This window comes from Seriola aureovittata, chromosome 4 (genome assembly GCF_021018895.1).
Source record: "Seriola aureovittata isolate HTS-2021-v1 ecotype China chromosome 4, ASM2101889v1, whole genome shotgun sequence".
Lineage (NCBI taxonomy): Eukaryota > Metazoa > Chordata > Actinopteri > Carangiformes > Carangidae > Seriola > Seriola aureovittata.
In genome coordinates this window covers 29,264,023-29,280,453 of record NC_079367.1, presented here as the reverse complement: position 1 = coordinate 29,280,453, position 16,431 = coordinate 29,264,023, and the positions used below count along the sequence as shown (strand labels likewise).

Sequence of the window (16,431 nt, the reverse complement as noted above, 5' to 3'; positions counted from 1 at the left end):
TAACCCGTGTTAAAAGCTGGCGCGCGCATCACGCTCTGTCCTCCCGCGAGAAAATTAACCCCCGAGAAGATAATTTTTTCTCTAAGCCCCTTAACTGGGTGATGAAATTTAGGGAGAGGGGGGCTCTGGAGAGGGGCGGGGTTGGTGGTGGTGGTGGTCTTCATGGTTGCTAAGGGCAACCATACGGGAGTGAGCAAGGTAGAAGGCGTCCTGTGCATGTGTGTGTGTGTGTGTGTGTGTGTGTGTGTGTGTGCGGCGCGTGCACGTAGGACCTGCCAACGTCCCGCTGCGCGACCCCTCGCGCCAATTCCATCTAACACAATTGGCTGAGAGAGAGAGAGAGAGAGAGGGAGAGAGAGAGAGAGACGCAGACGCGCAAGGAGAGAGAAAGACAGACAGTGAGAGAGAGACCTAGGCACAGACGCGGAGAGAGAGAGAGAGAGAGACAGAGAGAGGATGGCTGGTAGGATTTAGCCTCGGCAGCACAACAACAAGCTTATTAGCCTACCTTTCTCTCCACGCGCTTGGAAACGGATTTACGCGCACCAAAAAGAGGTTTGTTTGGCTCATTTATTTATTTATTCTCCGCTCTCATCATCTCTCTGCTGTTTGCATTCACCTCTGCCTTGGATGTATTTTTTTCTCACCCCTTAAATGAACCGTTTTATTAACCCAGTCGGTTGCAGTTGGAGGCTACAGGTCCGCGCGACTACGCTTAATAGCGATTAGCCGGCGGGTAACTAGCTATTAACGTTCAAATTAACCTGGTAGTAGTAGTAGGCTCGTAGGAGTGGTGAGGCTGTGTTCACGGGTTTTGAGGGTGTCCGTTGAGAGAGTGGTGGTTGGTGGTTAGTGGCGGAGGGGGACAATAAACGGGGCTGTTGTTTGGCGACGCCGCGCGCATTGTCCCCCCAAAACCGTTGATCCGGCTACTGTTGGAAGCAACTGGAAATGTATTACAAAAAAAAAAAAAAACCTGAGATATGATTAGTCTGTGATGAAGCAGTTGGGGTCAATCACATGGTCCAGATCAATCCCAGCAGAGCCCGGGTCAATCACACAGGCTGGCTCCGGTCCGGTGGGTTTGTGTGTGTTTTCTCTTATAATGTGAAGGATTAACAGAGAGGAATAAAACCAATATGTCTAAATGTTGAGACAGAGCTCTGTGGGGTCTGTGATCTCATGTGGAGACGTTCTGTTCCTGCAGGGTCGTATAGCTGCTCTGTGAGAGCTGTTTTCATACTGTGAATATAGGGGCGTTTACATATACGGTCAAATGTTAAATCTGCTTCTGTGCATCTGACATGTGTGTGTGTGTGTGTGTGTGTGTGTGTTTGCAGCGCGTGCAGGACAATAATAGCCCTATAACAAAAAATCCAGAGGCGCATGAAGTTGTTTATGCGCCTCGACCACAATAACAACGACAACAACAACAACAACAACAGTGCAATAAAACCAAGAATATTATACAATGCGCGCGCGTTGGGGGGGGGGGGGGGGGGTGCGAGGGTCTCAGCCATTTTCGATGAAGTGCATGTAAAAACGCACGCACATGGCGACAGACAGACTGAAAGCACATCATAATCACAGCCAGGCGTCCATGTGTGAGATGTGAAAGAGGTCAGCGCTTACAATTAAACACCTCATTTATTATTATTATCATTATTATAATTGTTATTATTATTACAATATTATCTTTCCCTCCTGTGAAGAAGTGACAGGTCTGAAGGGAGGAGTATGTCACCCCCCCACAATGGACAAGGGCTCCGCTTGTTGGGAATTTGGCGCTTCACTTGTTTAGCTCAATGGGGATTTCAGTGTGAGCTCATCTCACTGTTGTTGTTGATGTTGATGTTGTTGATGATGAGGATGTGGAAGTCCTCCATCAAGCCCCTCAGTCGCTGCTCTTTATATCACCATTGTTGATTGTTATTATTATGACCCCTCTCCATTGGCTGATTAGCCTAAGTGATCATTAAACAGTCTTCGGGGTGGCATGTGCAGTGTGTTGAGTCTTGCCTCGTCTCCCCACGGCGTCACACTCAGCCTCAGTCTATTGTTCCCTGGGTGAACGTGATGGGGACAAACACCTTTAAATCGGCTCATTAACTCAAACTATCACCTCACAAGCGCGTGCACTATAAAGAAAGGTGCTCTGATAGTTTTGGATAATATTGCTACAGTGACTCATGTGTGTATTTAATAGGTCTAGTCAGCAGTAAAGTCCAGTGACCTTCTTCATGCTCCGTGTTTTATGTCTCTATAAGATTTGAATGTGGACTTTTTTTCTTTTTGTTTCAGATTTTATTAGCCTATATAGATCCTATAATAATCACAAAATGAGCATATGAATTATTTTTCGTTGATGTTTTTTGTGTGTTGCTGGAGGGATGGGGAAAGGAGCAGACGAATAAAAACATGTCGCCATATTAGAAGATTTTTTTTGCCCCCCAAAATGGAGGGGGAGGAGGCTCAGATGAGCTCATTAGCAATGCAAATTAGTTTTTTTTTTTCTTCAATGAGGGCTCGGGCACCTGCTGTCTCGAGCATGCGCGCGCGGCTGGATGGCTGACTGGCTCCTCCTCCTCCTCCCCCCTCAGCTTCGTGTGCGCGCTTCCATCCCTCCTCCTTCTCATCAGAATTATGTTCTATTTCCACAGGCGCGCACACGCCGTCGGAGCTTTGACAGATTATATATGTGTATGTATGTATGTATACAGGAAGGGCAGCTGACAAGCAGCAACAGCCTTTAACATAAAAGAAGGAGGAGGACGAGGGAGGAGGGAGGAAAAGGAGGCAAGAGGAGCATAATTTTAAAATGAATAAAAGAAATGAAGAAAAAAGTAAGACAGAAGGAGGAGAGGAGTGAAAGAGAGGGGCAAGGATGGAGGAAAGGGAAGAGGAGACAAATGAAAGAAAAGTGAAGAGTGTGAGTTAACACTTTAACTGCCGGTCAGCATTCATAAGCACTATATAATTATTTCACTCACTATGATGTAGTTATAGATGGTGTCTGTTTATTCACCAACCTCCACTTGAGTGTTCACAGGAGGAGGTGCCGTTGTAGCAGTGTAATAACCACTTTAATCTCTTTACAGCCACATTATGTTAGTTGTAAACCATTCGTTGGCTTAATGTTTATAGCTGCTGCTTATAAATGGAGAATAGCAGGTTAAGACGGGTTCTCCAACTTTTTCACATCAAGGAGCTAAACTGACACAAATGAGACCACAGAGCCCCATCTGATAAGAGTTTTGCTTTAAGATGTTTTATTACAGAAAGTGTTTGAAACCCATGAACAAAACATTCTGTCATTGTGTTACTTATGGATGGAATTATAATCAAAATAAATTATTCCCCTCTTTGCCCTTTTTGAACCCCCTCAAGGACCTCTGGGGGCCCTCGACCCCACTTTGAGAACCACTGGGTTAGAGTCAAGTGTTCAGAGGTGAGGATAATGGGACAAATGTAACACTCAAACACATACTTAATGTTGTTTATTCATTTAATACTGGAAGATGTGTTTCAATCATTTACTTAAGTAAAATTAGCAAAACAAGCTCATTAGCCTAATTTCTAAAAAGTAGCATTTTAACTTTGTAGTTATTCAAAGTGGAGCTAGTTTTAACTAATATTTATACATTTGGATTATAACTTATTCTACTACAATAAATGTATAAGGTGATTATAGGTTTTGGGTGTAAAATCCTTAACGGTTAAATAACTATAACTCTGATAAATGTAGTGCAGTGAAAAGTTTGAATCACAGTGGAGTAGAGCTGCACCATTAAGCAGAATGAATGGAAATCACAATATGGCCAAGTGCAATATCCAAATCGCAGGAGCAGCAAGTTCTATGATAAAGGTAAAATGTGGCAACATAAGTGCTGTGGAGCTACAGAGACGCCCCCGGTCCACAAATCATACTCTCCAGACATAAAGGAACATGTTTGTTGGGTACAAGACCAACAAAAATCAGCTCATCATTTAAAAAAATATTTCAGTGAAAATAAAATGAAATGTAATGGTAATATGATTTTTATTTATTTTTTTGCATATTGTGCAGCCCTACAGTGGAGTAGAGACATGGTGACATGTCACCACTGGTACATTACAGCCGGAGAACTGCCTATAAAGATGAGTTTGATGACATGTCTCAGAAGTGGACTACAGAACCCGACTTCTCACCGCAGCTGTAAAACACGGTTACATATAATACAACGTTCACCTGCTCTGCCTCAGTGATTGAAAACAGTCTGTTTGGATTTCTCTTGCTGCAGTTTTACAATAGTTTGTTAGTAAGAGGTCTGAGAGGTCAAAGTTAAAGCCAAAGTTAAAATAACACAAGGGTTAAAGGGCAAAAGAGTTACAGTGTAATGTTAGAGCAACGAACAGCAGATGAGAGAATAACGAGGGACATGACAGGAGAGGGATGACGAGGAGCAAAGGATGGATGATGGATGTAAAGGGAAAAGAAAGGAGAGGGAAATGTGAAAAGAAGAGAGGGATAAAAACTGAGAATAGGAGGACGGCAGGACAAATAAAAGGACAAAAGACAAATGCGACGCAGCAAGAGACCAAAAAAAGAACAGACAAACAAAGAAAACAGAAGCATGAAGAGGTGTAAGGAAAAGAAAAGAGAGGAGGTTAAGAGGAGGAACAGAGACAAGAGAGAAGAGGAAACAAATGAAGGAACAAAGGAAACAGTGGTGGAGGACAGTAAATCAGACAAAGGAGGCAAAAAGGAGACATAAGGAAAAAGGGCAAAACAACTTTAGGAGGAAGAAACAGGATGTAAAGAAATGGATGCAGTAGGAGAAAAGATGGAGGTGAACAAACTGAAGAGGCAAAGGAGGAAGAGTTTAGAGGAGGTGAAGGAAGACAGGAGGAGAGTAAATAGAGACAAATTAGGGGGGAAAAGAAGTGCTAGTGGAGGGGAAGGACAAACATGGAGATGATTCTGGGGGGATAGAAGAGGAGAGGGAGGAGTGTTTAGTTCATGCACCCCAGCTAACCACAAAAAATGCGTGGAGGAAAACGGTCGTATGGACGTGGAACATGGCGTCCGCTGTGGGAGGACAAGGAGGAAATTGTTCAGTAATGCACCGTATGGTTTCCTCCATTCCTCTCACATCACATGCACATCATGAGAGTCTTCAAATTCTTTCAGAGCACATGAAGCCAGCGTGCAGAAACAGTTCACGTGCACAGGGATGTAATGTATGGCCACCGTTACCTGACTTCAGCCTGAAGGAGGTTCAATTTATCTTGTCGTTTTTCTGATTATATGACAACTCAGCAGGAAGTACAGATGTTTTTGAATATTTAGTCCTTTCAGCTCCAAATCACCTATAATTTACATGACAATCGGTCATTCAGTAAAGCATATTCAGCTTTTAGATCGATTTCTCACAGTGTTTTTTTTTTCAATATGCTGAGAAAATCAGCTGGTTTCCGTCAGATGTACAGTATGTCGTCATTCTGTCGTAGGTTGGATTGCATTGCCACACAAAGGCGACATAATGCTGAGAGCAAACACGGACAGTATGATGTTCACTGTGATGGATCTTGCAGCTTCTGGTGGTTTCAGTTCAGGATGATTTTCACACTGTAGGGAAGTGAGATGGAAAAACCAGCCGCTCGGCCTGAAAACATCTGGATAAAGGTCTTAAAACGTTTAGATATTCGAGTGAATGTGCAGCTTTCTGAGCTTCAATCTGCTGTGTGTTCTGCATCTCATGAATTTCCCCTAGGGGATAAATAAAGTATCTATGTATCTATCTATGAAGACACTTGATCAGTGATAACATCGTTCATTGATTGGCTGACTTTTGTCTGAATTTTGATACTCAGTTGATTGTTGAAGGTATTTATCAGTTTGAACACTGTTTTGAAATGAAGAGTTTTGTTTTCCCCTGTTTTGTGTTTTGAAGATGTCGCTTTGGACTCTGGGAAACTATGACGGAAGTTTTCAGCATTTTTGGATGTTTTTTTTTTTTTAAGAGCAAAGGATGAATTACTTCATGAAAAATCATCAACAGATTATTCAATATTGAAAATAATAGTTTGCAACGATATGGTTAATTTTTCTTAACAGTGCTGGTTGTTTGTTTCTTTAAAATCATTGGCTGGACATTATAGTTCATGCTCTCACCAACATCGACACCTCTGTCCAGTTAGCAAAGACAGCAGCGCTCAGATGACACGTGCACGGTTCAGATGCTGCACAGCAGATTATTTGACCAGGAAATAAAATATGAAAAAAAAAAAAAAAAAAAAACCTCTGCTGGAAAGACTTAGAAGATAACATCAAATCGGTATTAAGCTACACAGACAGATAACGTGGCCATGGATAAAATATTTAGCTGGCTTTCCAAATCAGCCTTTTCCCCCCATTGCTATGTGTGTGTGTGTGTGTGTGTGTGTTTCCCCCCCAAATCCTAACTGGCATGCCTGTTCGCTGTGGAAAACAGGGTCAGGCTGGAGAAAAAAGAGAAAGAGAGAGCGAGCACATGATGGGCAGATAAAGGCTTGTCTGTGTCTGAGGGAGAAGAGAGCGAGGAGGATGAGAGGCGGAGGAGGAGGAGGGCAGCGTGATGAAGGGGTCTCTCTGTTGAAGGAGGGAGTTGCGGCTCTATAGAAGGCTCCCATGGCGGACAGAAACAAGGCATTTAGTCTGTGAGTCGGCCTCTGTAACGCCATAATAGGCTCTTATAATGATGCCACTATGGACAGGGAGGAGAAAAAAAGAAAACACAGAATGTCCCTTTAAACTGGGGGGCTTGTTGTGAGGAATGCCTATAGTGAGATGGAGGTGGATGAGCTGCTGAGCGAGAGAAAGACTGACGTGGGTCGGAGAGTTTAGGGTCTGAACAAACACGGATTCTGTTGGAACCTGACACGAGTCCGAACCACTGACACCTGAGTTTTCACTGAGATCCTGACTCGGTAAAACACAACATGCTGTGTGTGTTAAATCTTTTTTTTCCTCTCCACTGTCGCCAAGTGCTGCTCATTGAGTGAACCGTTGGGTTCCTCTCTAGGGTCTTGACCTGACCCTGTAAAGTGCCTTGAACATTTAAACTGGGGGAGCTTCATTTTAAGGGTGTGTATGACGGGATTGTTGCAGAAGTGACGAATTCAAAGCGTAAGATTGACTATTGTTTTGTTTCTCAGGTTTAAGACTGTAGAAACCAGAGGTGGATGTTCAGGTTATTATGGGCTGTTACAGAAAGAAAGAACGTGCATGCTGGGAATTAAGGTGGATTTCCGGAAACAGAGAATGGCGGAGGTTAGGTCAGCACAAAGATCTGCTCGATAATGCATCTCCTCTTCCAGTCGCCCACAGTTTCAGTCGTCCTGACAATTTTCAAACTGTAGATGTTGTTATTCTGTTTTAGTTTTGGAGATTTTCCTGCAGCTTTAGTTCCACAGAAAGGAGCTTGAAACGAAAAAATCACAAAACATCTGGAAGCTTCAATAAGCAAGATGAATGTTTGAGGTGACATGTTGGAACAATAAAGACATTATCTTCAATTGTTATGCAACTATCACTCTGCAATTATGTCACTATACGAACCCATTTTGAAAGGCCAGTCCACTGTTCCCCTCCTGACCACAGCACCAGCTTTACAAACCTCGCTGCTGAACTGCAGCTGTCCATCACTCTGAACTTTAAATTCATTTAGATAGTTGCAGAAATGGCCACTAAACTGAAGCAGTTCTGGTATTTATTTATTTATTTATCTGTTGTGCAAATGAGGTCAGTTGTGTTTGAAATGAAAATATGTCACTAGTCTAATTCGGCTGATTTTATTTCTTCACACAGTGAAACCTACATTTGGTTCAGAAACTCCTGCATCTGTAAATTCACATCGCTGATGTCCCAGATCCCATATCCCAGATGTTCCTGTTATAATCAACCCATAGGATTACTTAATGAGGCAGTTGTATGATAAATAGCATAATGTTCCATTCTGACCTGACCCGACCTGACCTCATCATCTTCAGCTGTTTACCGAGAAAGAACATTTGTTCAAAACTGTAAAAATGCAAAGAAGAGTTTTTTGGGCTGTTGTTGTTAATTAAGCAACTTATGATCATCAATATATGTCCAAAACAGCTGTAACAATAATGAATAGTTGTTAATAGTTAATAGTTGTTAGCCTGGTAACAGCCATAAAATCAAACCAATCAATTTTGTGCTTTGAGCTTTTGCTCTTCCCATCACATCCAGATGTGTCCTGAAGGAATCAATACAAAGCTGCAATCAGCCAACAGCTGTAAGATGAATGAGTTTGGATGTTGAGGGACAGGGATAGTTATCCTGCCCAGCTGGAGCGTCGATGTAAAAACGGTGTCTGTAGGTGTGTGGGCTCAGCTGGCCTGTGTTCTGTTATCCGGCGGGTCTGGGAGCAGCGCTGACAGCCAGCATAGATACTTCTACCGCTGCCACGTACTACTTAACATTTTCATTTTCACCCTGCCCAACGAAAAGAGACAACATAACGAGGCACTCTGCATCTACGTTAGGAAATATGATATTACATTTTCTAGCAAATAGTGAGTTTGTTCATGAAAAACTCAGTGGAACCTACATGAGCATCAGACTGAGGAAAAGCTTTCATTCTGACTTCAGTCCTGTTCAGCTTCTACAAGATCCAACGACGGCTAGACTCAGATCCACCTCTGCCTGAGCGCTATGACACCTTATACTTGTTGCAGTTGACTCGCAACTAGTAAACTTTCTATTACTGTAACCTCCATTAGAGTTCCTGTTTAACAGAGAGGTAGAAGTTACAGAAGCACCCAGCGGGCAGAGCAATTCATCAAATACAGCTTTGCACTTTGCCCGCCTTCGACACAAATGTGTAGACCTGACCTGTTCAGGTTTGGCTGTTTTTGTTTGTGGGTCAGGGTCTCACAATCAGACCAACAGCTTTGTCCTCACAGAAAAAAAGGTTTCTCTGAAAATAAAGCAAAGCCGAGTTCTGAACAAGTTGCTGGTGTGATTACAGATCTGTGCATCCTTGTTTGATCTGGACACACAGGTTGTTCTTGGTCTTCAACATCTTTGATGAAACGGTGGTTCTGATTCGTTAAAATATGCATGCAAATTATTGCCTGCCTGTAGGTGATGGCCGTGGCCACACAGACTGAAAACTTCTTTTCCATGGGCCACCACACACGTTTTCATGCACGGTATAAAAGCAATACCAGTTGTCCTAAGTTTATGTGGAGACAAGTTTTTTTTTGGCATGTCCACAAAGCGTTCTGAGAAATCTTTAGTCACTTTTTTACTTCACATTTTCAGCTATGGAAAATCTGCCGCTGTTATTTCTGCGTTGAGCATGGTTGCTGCTGCTGAGTGAGTGAACGTGCAGGATACTCTCCAAAATGGATGCAGACGCAGACATCTGATGTGCACTTGAGTCTGTTTATTCTACAGTGGGTTTCTTCATAGGCAGATGTGTTCACACGAGTAGCCTGGCATGTATGGTTCATGTACATCGTACAGACTGCATGTGGAAATGGGAAGGCTAAGCTAACTCGCATGAGTGAGTGAGAGTATTTGGTGGCTTACTGGAGACAGACAGTGACAGCTAGCCTGTCAACTAAAGCAGCAAAAACCTTGTTTTTACTTACCACAGCAAGGACCCAATCAGATTTGATTTGGTCAGATTTCTTCATGCTGTTAAGATGTGCGGCTGATGTGTTGTCCTGCTCTGAGCTGGTGTGTGCGTGTGTGTGTGCGTGCGTGTGTGTTTACCACATATCTTCCTTTACATGTGAACCTATGTGAGAGCTTTGCGTGCAGCCTCTCCTGAGCCCTCTGATGGATTTAACAGGCTTAAATCAAGTGTCATGTAATTTGAAACTTTATTGCTCCCTGCAGGGAAATCCTCTTTCCACTTGACCCTCTGCTCTCAGCGGCTCAAAGGTTGGAGGTGAAGGTCAGCTCCAACCTGCAGGTGTAGGGTTGTAAAGCTGGGAGGAGGGTGCAGGTGTTTGTTGGCTGAAGGTTTAAATCATCACTTGAAGCTGCTGTCACTTTTTGACCAGTCGTGACCAAACTTTTTTTAAATAGCAGCAATCGTCATGGTGATTTTATTTTTCGGTCTAGGACCAGTTGCTTTTGCTGATCGCTCTGAGTTTAGTTATCTTGAGCAGATCAGGTTTGGTCATCTTGGACTCCTGCTTTGAGCTTTAATTACACTGACAGGTCTTTACATCGCCTGCTGACTGTCACTGTTGGTGACTGCTGACTATCTGGAAGACACGCATGCTGGAAACAACAATCAGCTGTCATGTCTCCAATATCTGTACTGTTGTGTAGCACAGATATACTGTATGTGGATTCATTGGGTGATTTTGACATTCATTCTTTTTTCGTATGTTTAAAATGTCATAATACAAGACTAAGTGTCCACAGTCGTGGTTGTGAGGCTGTTGGCAGGCACAGTGGAGCTACATGCTAATGTCAGCATGCTAAAATGCTGATGTTTAGCTAGTATGATGTTTACCATGTTCACCAACTTGCATGCACGCATTCTAGCTTATGCTAATTAGCACTAAACACAAAGTACAGCTGAGGCTTATAGTTTTGCAGGTTTATTCATTTTTTTTTTTTTTAATCGGACACCCATTAGCCACTACCAAGGTAGCATCTACTCGTCCTGGGGTTGAGTCAAGTAAAAATTACATCATAATGCAAAACAATAATGTAAATCAAAGACAAAAGTATTTGGTCATAAGCCTAAACTTGCACAATATAAAGTAAAAGGGATCACCAAAGTCAGGAGGACTCTTCCTCTGGAAACCATGACTGTGCAAAACTTTGTGTGGTGACAGATTTATCCTGTAGAGGCCTTAAACATCTGTACCACTTTCCATGGCAATCTATCTGATAGATGTTGACTGACCAACCATTAAAATGCAGATAAATTTTGATTATGAGACTTTTCTTCTATAGGTCAAACTGTTTTATACAGTAACTTGTAGGACCAAAAACATACTGAGAAACTATTTATTATTATTTGCAGTTGAAGAAAATTACAATATTATACTTGGATGATGTGTTTTAAAATTTTTAATGCACTTTTAGATGTGGTTTTCATGGTGATCTCTGCAACCAAATGTTTGTACTGTACTATTCTTCTTCCTTTCAAAAAAAATGCAGAGCTTCATCTTTTTTTTCTTTCTTTCCCTGAATAATCAGGAACAAACACTCTGCTGTGAACCAGCACACAGAAATCTTGCTCACCATTTCTTTTTTGTTGAAGGAACTGAGTTGAAAATAAATGGACCCTAACAGTGTTGCACATGAAAGCTTTTCCAGAGCACCCCCCCCTCCCAACCCTGCCCCTGATGCAAAACTACGACAGCAGGGATAATTAGGGAATTGTATTTTGAAAATATAGGTCTGCATGGTAATGAGGGCACAACCGCAAAAAAAAAAAAAAAAAAACTTAAATTCAGCTCAAACTGTTCGAGGGCTGCAGAGAAGACAAGTGGCTTTGAGGCAGATATTGAGAAAAGAATTTACTACTGTCTGTGGATTAAAAACAAATCACACACACCCTGTTCAGTCTCCACGGGGCCATGACATCTGCAGTCATGGAATAACAGCAACTTGTAATACTACTAAAGAACGATCACAGAGAACAACAAAGTCTGACTCCGATTCTCTGTGTTTTGACACATACAGGTTTAACAATTCTTTTCCTTATAATCTACCAATCTGGTTCATTCATTTGGTTTATAAAATGTCACAAAAAGTTAGTTTTGTTCATTTAAAGTGGAATCTCAAAGATTTTCATTTAAATAAATGTGTGTTATGTCACTATCTATCGCCACAGGAGGTAACACAGTAGGGATTGAACCGATGTCTGTCTTATGAAAGTATTGCAGTATTTATATATTTGCAGTATTATGGCAGCATTCTTTCTGCTAATGCAAACCCAACATTTCCTACTGCTGCAGCTTCACATTAAAAGCATGAAACACAAGTTCACTTTTATTATGTAGTATTCACAGGAAATGAAATGTGTTAGCGCATTTAGCATTTACGGCTGTTATTCATGAAAAGTGTGTCTACAAAACAACGATCAATTTCTTTATTAAAGTTAAAAACAGTTTGTTCTGTGAGCTGTTGCATTAAACCACTTTCAATCTTTGAGATTGTCACTTTAAAGGGGGAGCAATTATGTTCATCTCCAGCTCTATATTTTTATTCAGGGACTCCACTAGAGCAGCTTTGCATGATTCGCAGTTCACTACAAGCCCTCATTTACCTCAAACTGCCTGTCATGCAGCCCCTCGGTTGAGCCTCTGCCTGAAACTGGCAATATTAACCTCCTAAAAAGCCTACTTTCTTTTGATTGGCCAAACTTTTGAAAGCCTACCGAGGGGCAGTAAAATCCAGCGTCTTTTCAACATGGCGTCAGACTAAAACTAACCAAACTGTTCCGGGTCTCTGCTCTAGCTAGGTTTGTGTGACGGCGTGCCAAACTAGCTGGTAGGATGTACGATGTAGGGATGATGTATTTTTGTAGACCAACCCGAAAGTTAGCATCACCCTGGTCCCCTCTACAAAAAGTCAATGGGATTTTTCTACGTCTTTTGGTTTATTAGAGAAAATAAACAACAGTTTCTGATCCTAACAGGTTTAGTTCAGCAGGATCATCTTCACTAATGAACATCACTTTATGATGTTTGAAATACAATCAGCTGAAGTAAAAAGCTCATGTCAGGCTATAAAACTAACTACACCACGGTCACATGACTTCAGCGTCACCACCACTAAACGTCAACTTGTAGTTTGATTTAACTCTGACGTCTTCTACAAAAGCCTTTCCTCTTAGAAAGTTAGTAACGCTTTGTAAAAGGGTGATTACGTTTAATGTCTCCAACATCCTCTGTAATCTCAATTAGCCACTTGTTAGCAACCATAAAACAAACTTGTAAAAGTAAAAAAAAAAAAAATCATTATTGGGGTATATGTGTTGAGCTTGTGCTCTAACCAAAAACCCATTCAACAAACCCAGACACTTTAGAACCAGGGAACCTGAGGTGCTAAAATGCTAACTTGTTCTGGGTTTTAGGATTCATTCCTGCAGCACTCTGCCATGTGAATGTGTTACATAATGACATGGACAGGTTAGGATGAAAAACCTGGAATACAACAAGGCGTTTCAGGTACTTCAGGAGCAGGGTTTTCTGTGGGAGAAAAGAGCATTCTTTGCCATGGCTGTGTAACTCAGCAGACCTTTTTACACAAAAAGCTATTTAACACATAAAAGGAAAAGGGGGAAACTCAAAAAGCATAACATGAGCAACATAGCACTCCATAACCCAAAGTTATTCAGTTAATCAATAATCACATTCAGGAAGATGGAGCCAAAATGCTTTATATGATTTATTGATTATCAAAACTGTTGTAGATCAATTTTCTGTCCCTCAACTAATCAATTAATCACATAACTGTAGCGGTTCCACATATACATGTGAAACAGATATATTGTATTACACAGATAACACTTGTTATGTTCTGTTGTTTAGTCAATGTTCTCAAACCAAAGCACTGCAGGAGCTTTTCTGAAGCCGACCCTGAGACTGACGTCCACTTTGTCTCTCGAAAAATTGCGTAAAAGCCAGATGATGCTCTCTGGATCTCCGTGGCCACGACAGCATCATCACGTTCATTTCGTCATCTATGTCTGCGAGGGACAACATGCACAGAGAAACAAGCGTGAACACGTCCATTTTAGATCATATCAGGCTCGAAGAGCTCCAGTATTGTTTCTGTTGAAAGACTGCATAATTTAAAGGACCAGTCTGGAAATATTCTACGTCAAGAAAAGACCAAAACCAACATTGTTCTTGCGTCCCTCTGTACTCTCCGACTCCATCACCCTTTGTGTGGCTCTCAGCCCCGAGCCGCAGCAGGAATAATGCATCTGTGGGCCACTATTTCCCGCTGCAGATTAACCCACATTGAGGGTTAGTGTGAGTATTTCTGCAGCTGGAAGGTGTGTGTGTGTGTGTGTGTGTGTGTGTGTGTGTGTGTGTGTGTGTGTGTGTGTGTGTGTGTGTGTGTGTGGCACTGTGAGTCAAAATGAACTACAGTGTGGCTGTATAGTGTGGCTCACTGATGTGTTTTAGTTTTTGAAGCTCTATGGCTCAGAGGGAAGATACATCACACACACACACACACACACTTTTTGGTTTTAACTATTTCATGGGAATTACTGACATAACAAAAATACAGATCATAAATCACTGAATTTAAAACATAAAGGGAGGTTGGTGGATATAAAAGTGACAGATCCACTCACTGACACAGAGCGGCTGAGTGATGTGTCGTCCTGTGGGCTGAATCCAGTTTAAATTGGCTGCTCTCCTAGCTTTGGATTAGACCTGGGCTTAATACCTTTACACTAAAAGGCCTGTCCGTTCCCTCCGAGGGCAATCTGCTGCAGGAACACACCAGGCTTTAATCCACAGCAACAACAACAACAACGACAGTTTATCTGGCTGAAGCTCGCCGAGGCAGATCACACCAGGCGAGGCCGTGCTGCATGTCAACGCGGCACAGTCCACTGGACGCCTCGTATCTGATGAAATCAATGTATGAAAATAAATGGGAGCTAAAATTGAGAGGAGAGGAAAAAACGAAAGTTGAAATTATTTCCCAATGAGGACGTTTTCTGGCAGCCATCTTTGTTTGGCTCAAATACGGAGCAGGCTGTGAATGATTTCAATGTCTGTAACCAGGACTGGTGCCAATAAGATGAGTTGATTGACAACTGGCGGATTGAATCAACGACTTTTTTGATAACTGATTAGCAAAATGTCAGACATTCTGTAGTCCCAGTTTTATCTCTGGGTTTTGTTGGTCGGACAAAAGAAGACGTGTGAAGACCTTGAAGTCTGCACACTTGTAATGGAGGTGTGTTTTTATGATTTCCTGATTGACAGGGCTGCAAACTACAACTAGTTTAATAATTCATAAGATGTTTCGTCCACAAAATGTCTCGAATTTGAGACAAAATTCCTTTCAAATCAACAAAGATATTGTTTGAGTTTACAATGATATAAAACAGTCCTCACATTGGGAGAATTTCTGGCAGGTTTTGCAGAATAAACCAACCAACTAATAAATTCATTGACAAATCATTTCAACCCTAACATCAGAGTCTGAATGATTATTGAAAGAATAAGCATCAGATTATCAGATAAGGAAACTAATAGTTAGTTGCAGCTCAAAGGGACTATGAGGACGTTACCTTGAGCATTCGACTTCAGATAGTTTCTCTAAACGGCATCAATGACATCAACACACAGAGGTCAGATATGAACCATCAACTCCAGCGACGGAGGTTGATCTAATAACTCCAGGACCAGAAGCTGAGGCTACACAAGCAGAGTGGTGTTAGTGCTAAACTCAACCTTCAGGTGCAGCTTCACATTCAAACTTCACGTCCACAACGAGTGTGTGTAATTCACCTCTCACTTTTCTTTTTCAACAAAATACATTTCTGCAGATTCCACCTCTCCTGTTTCCACCGGTATTTTCTCTGTGAACTCATCTTCTGTCTTCACTGAGAAAACCATTTCCTGGATCAATCAAATGGAGCATCAGTTTGATACATTGATGCATTATTTTTGCTTTGATTTGATTGTCTCACAGTCAGCAGGGACAAACTCTACAGAAGTCCAGGAACACGGATGTAATCAGTGAAATCAGGTGATCAAAGAATCATGTTTAGATACATGTAATAAACATCTGGGGGAGGGGGTTAGTCAACTGGATGCATCATATCTGCCCCAGCGAAGGAAGTGTGGACTGACTGACTGACTGACTGACTGACTGACTGACTGACTGTGTGGTAGCTTACAGTCCTGTCAGAAATCAGTTCACAAGAATCAACAACAAGCAGACAGCTGCTGTGGTTGTGTGTGTAGGTGTGTGTGTTTGTGTGTATGTGAGATTCAGTCCTCCACATGAAGCTGCAGCAGGTGGAGGATTGGTCAGTTTGTCCGTCTGAGAGCCGGGTTTCTCCCTCTGTGATATCTTGCAGACACTTTGGCCTCGAGCCAGGGAACAATTGATTAGATTTTTATAGTGATCTGGATCTGGGATTTTGTTGTGCAGCTATAAAAGTAAAGGCGGCTTTGGTTTCAATTTATTCAGCAATGTTTTCAGCGGTGACGGACGCATTTTATCCTAAACAGAAGAATATGAAATATTCAATATATAAACAGAAATATGACTGAAGTGTGTGGATGTGACAGTGAGCTGGATCTTTGCTGGTTTGTCTCCTCAGTGTTAAATATGATATCTCTACTGATCTGAAGTCAGATTTCAGTCTTCAGCCACTGGAGCTAAATTGAAATGTCCTGAGCCAGAGTCTTACTCCTCCAGTAGAA

The 16,431-nt window shown here is 41.9% G+C and overlaps 1 protein-coding gene across 1 annotated transcript in view; it reads left to right on the top strand.

Moving 5' to 3' along the window:
* Positions 1-270: 270 nt before the first annotated feature.
* The window catches only part of si:ch211-137a8.4 (apolipoprotein B receptor), a 35,422-nt gene continuing 19,261 nt past the window's right edge, over positions 271-16,431 (top strand). The window contains exon 1 of the mRNA XM_056374690.1: positions 271-555. The gene's annotated coding sequence lies outside the window, so the exon portion shown is untranslated. The remainder of the gene's footprint in view (positions 556-16,431) is intronic.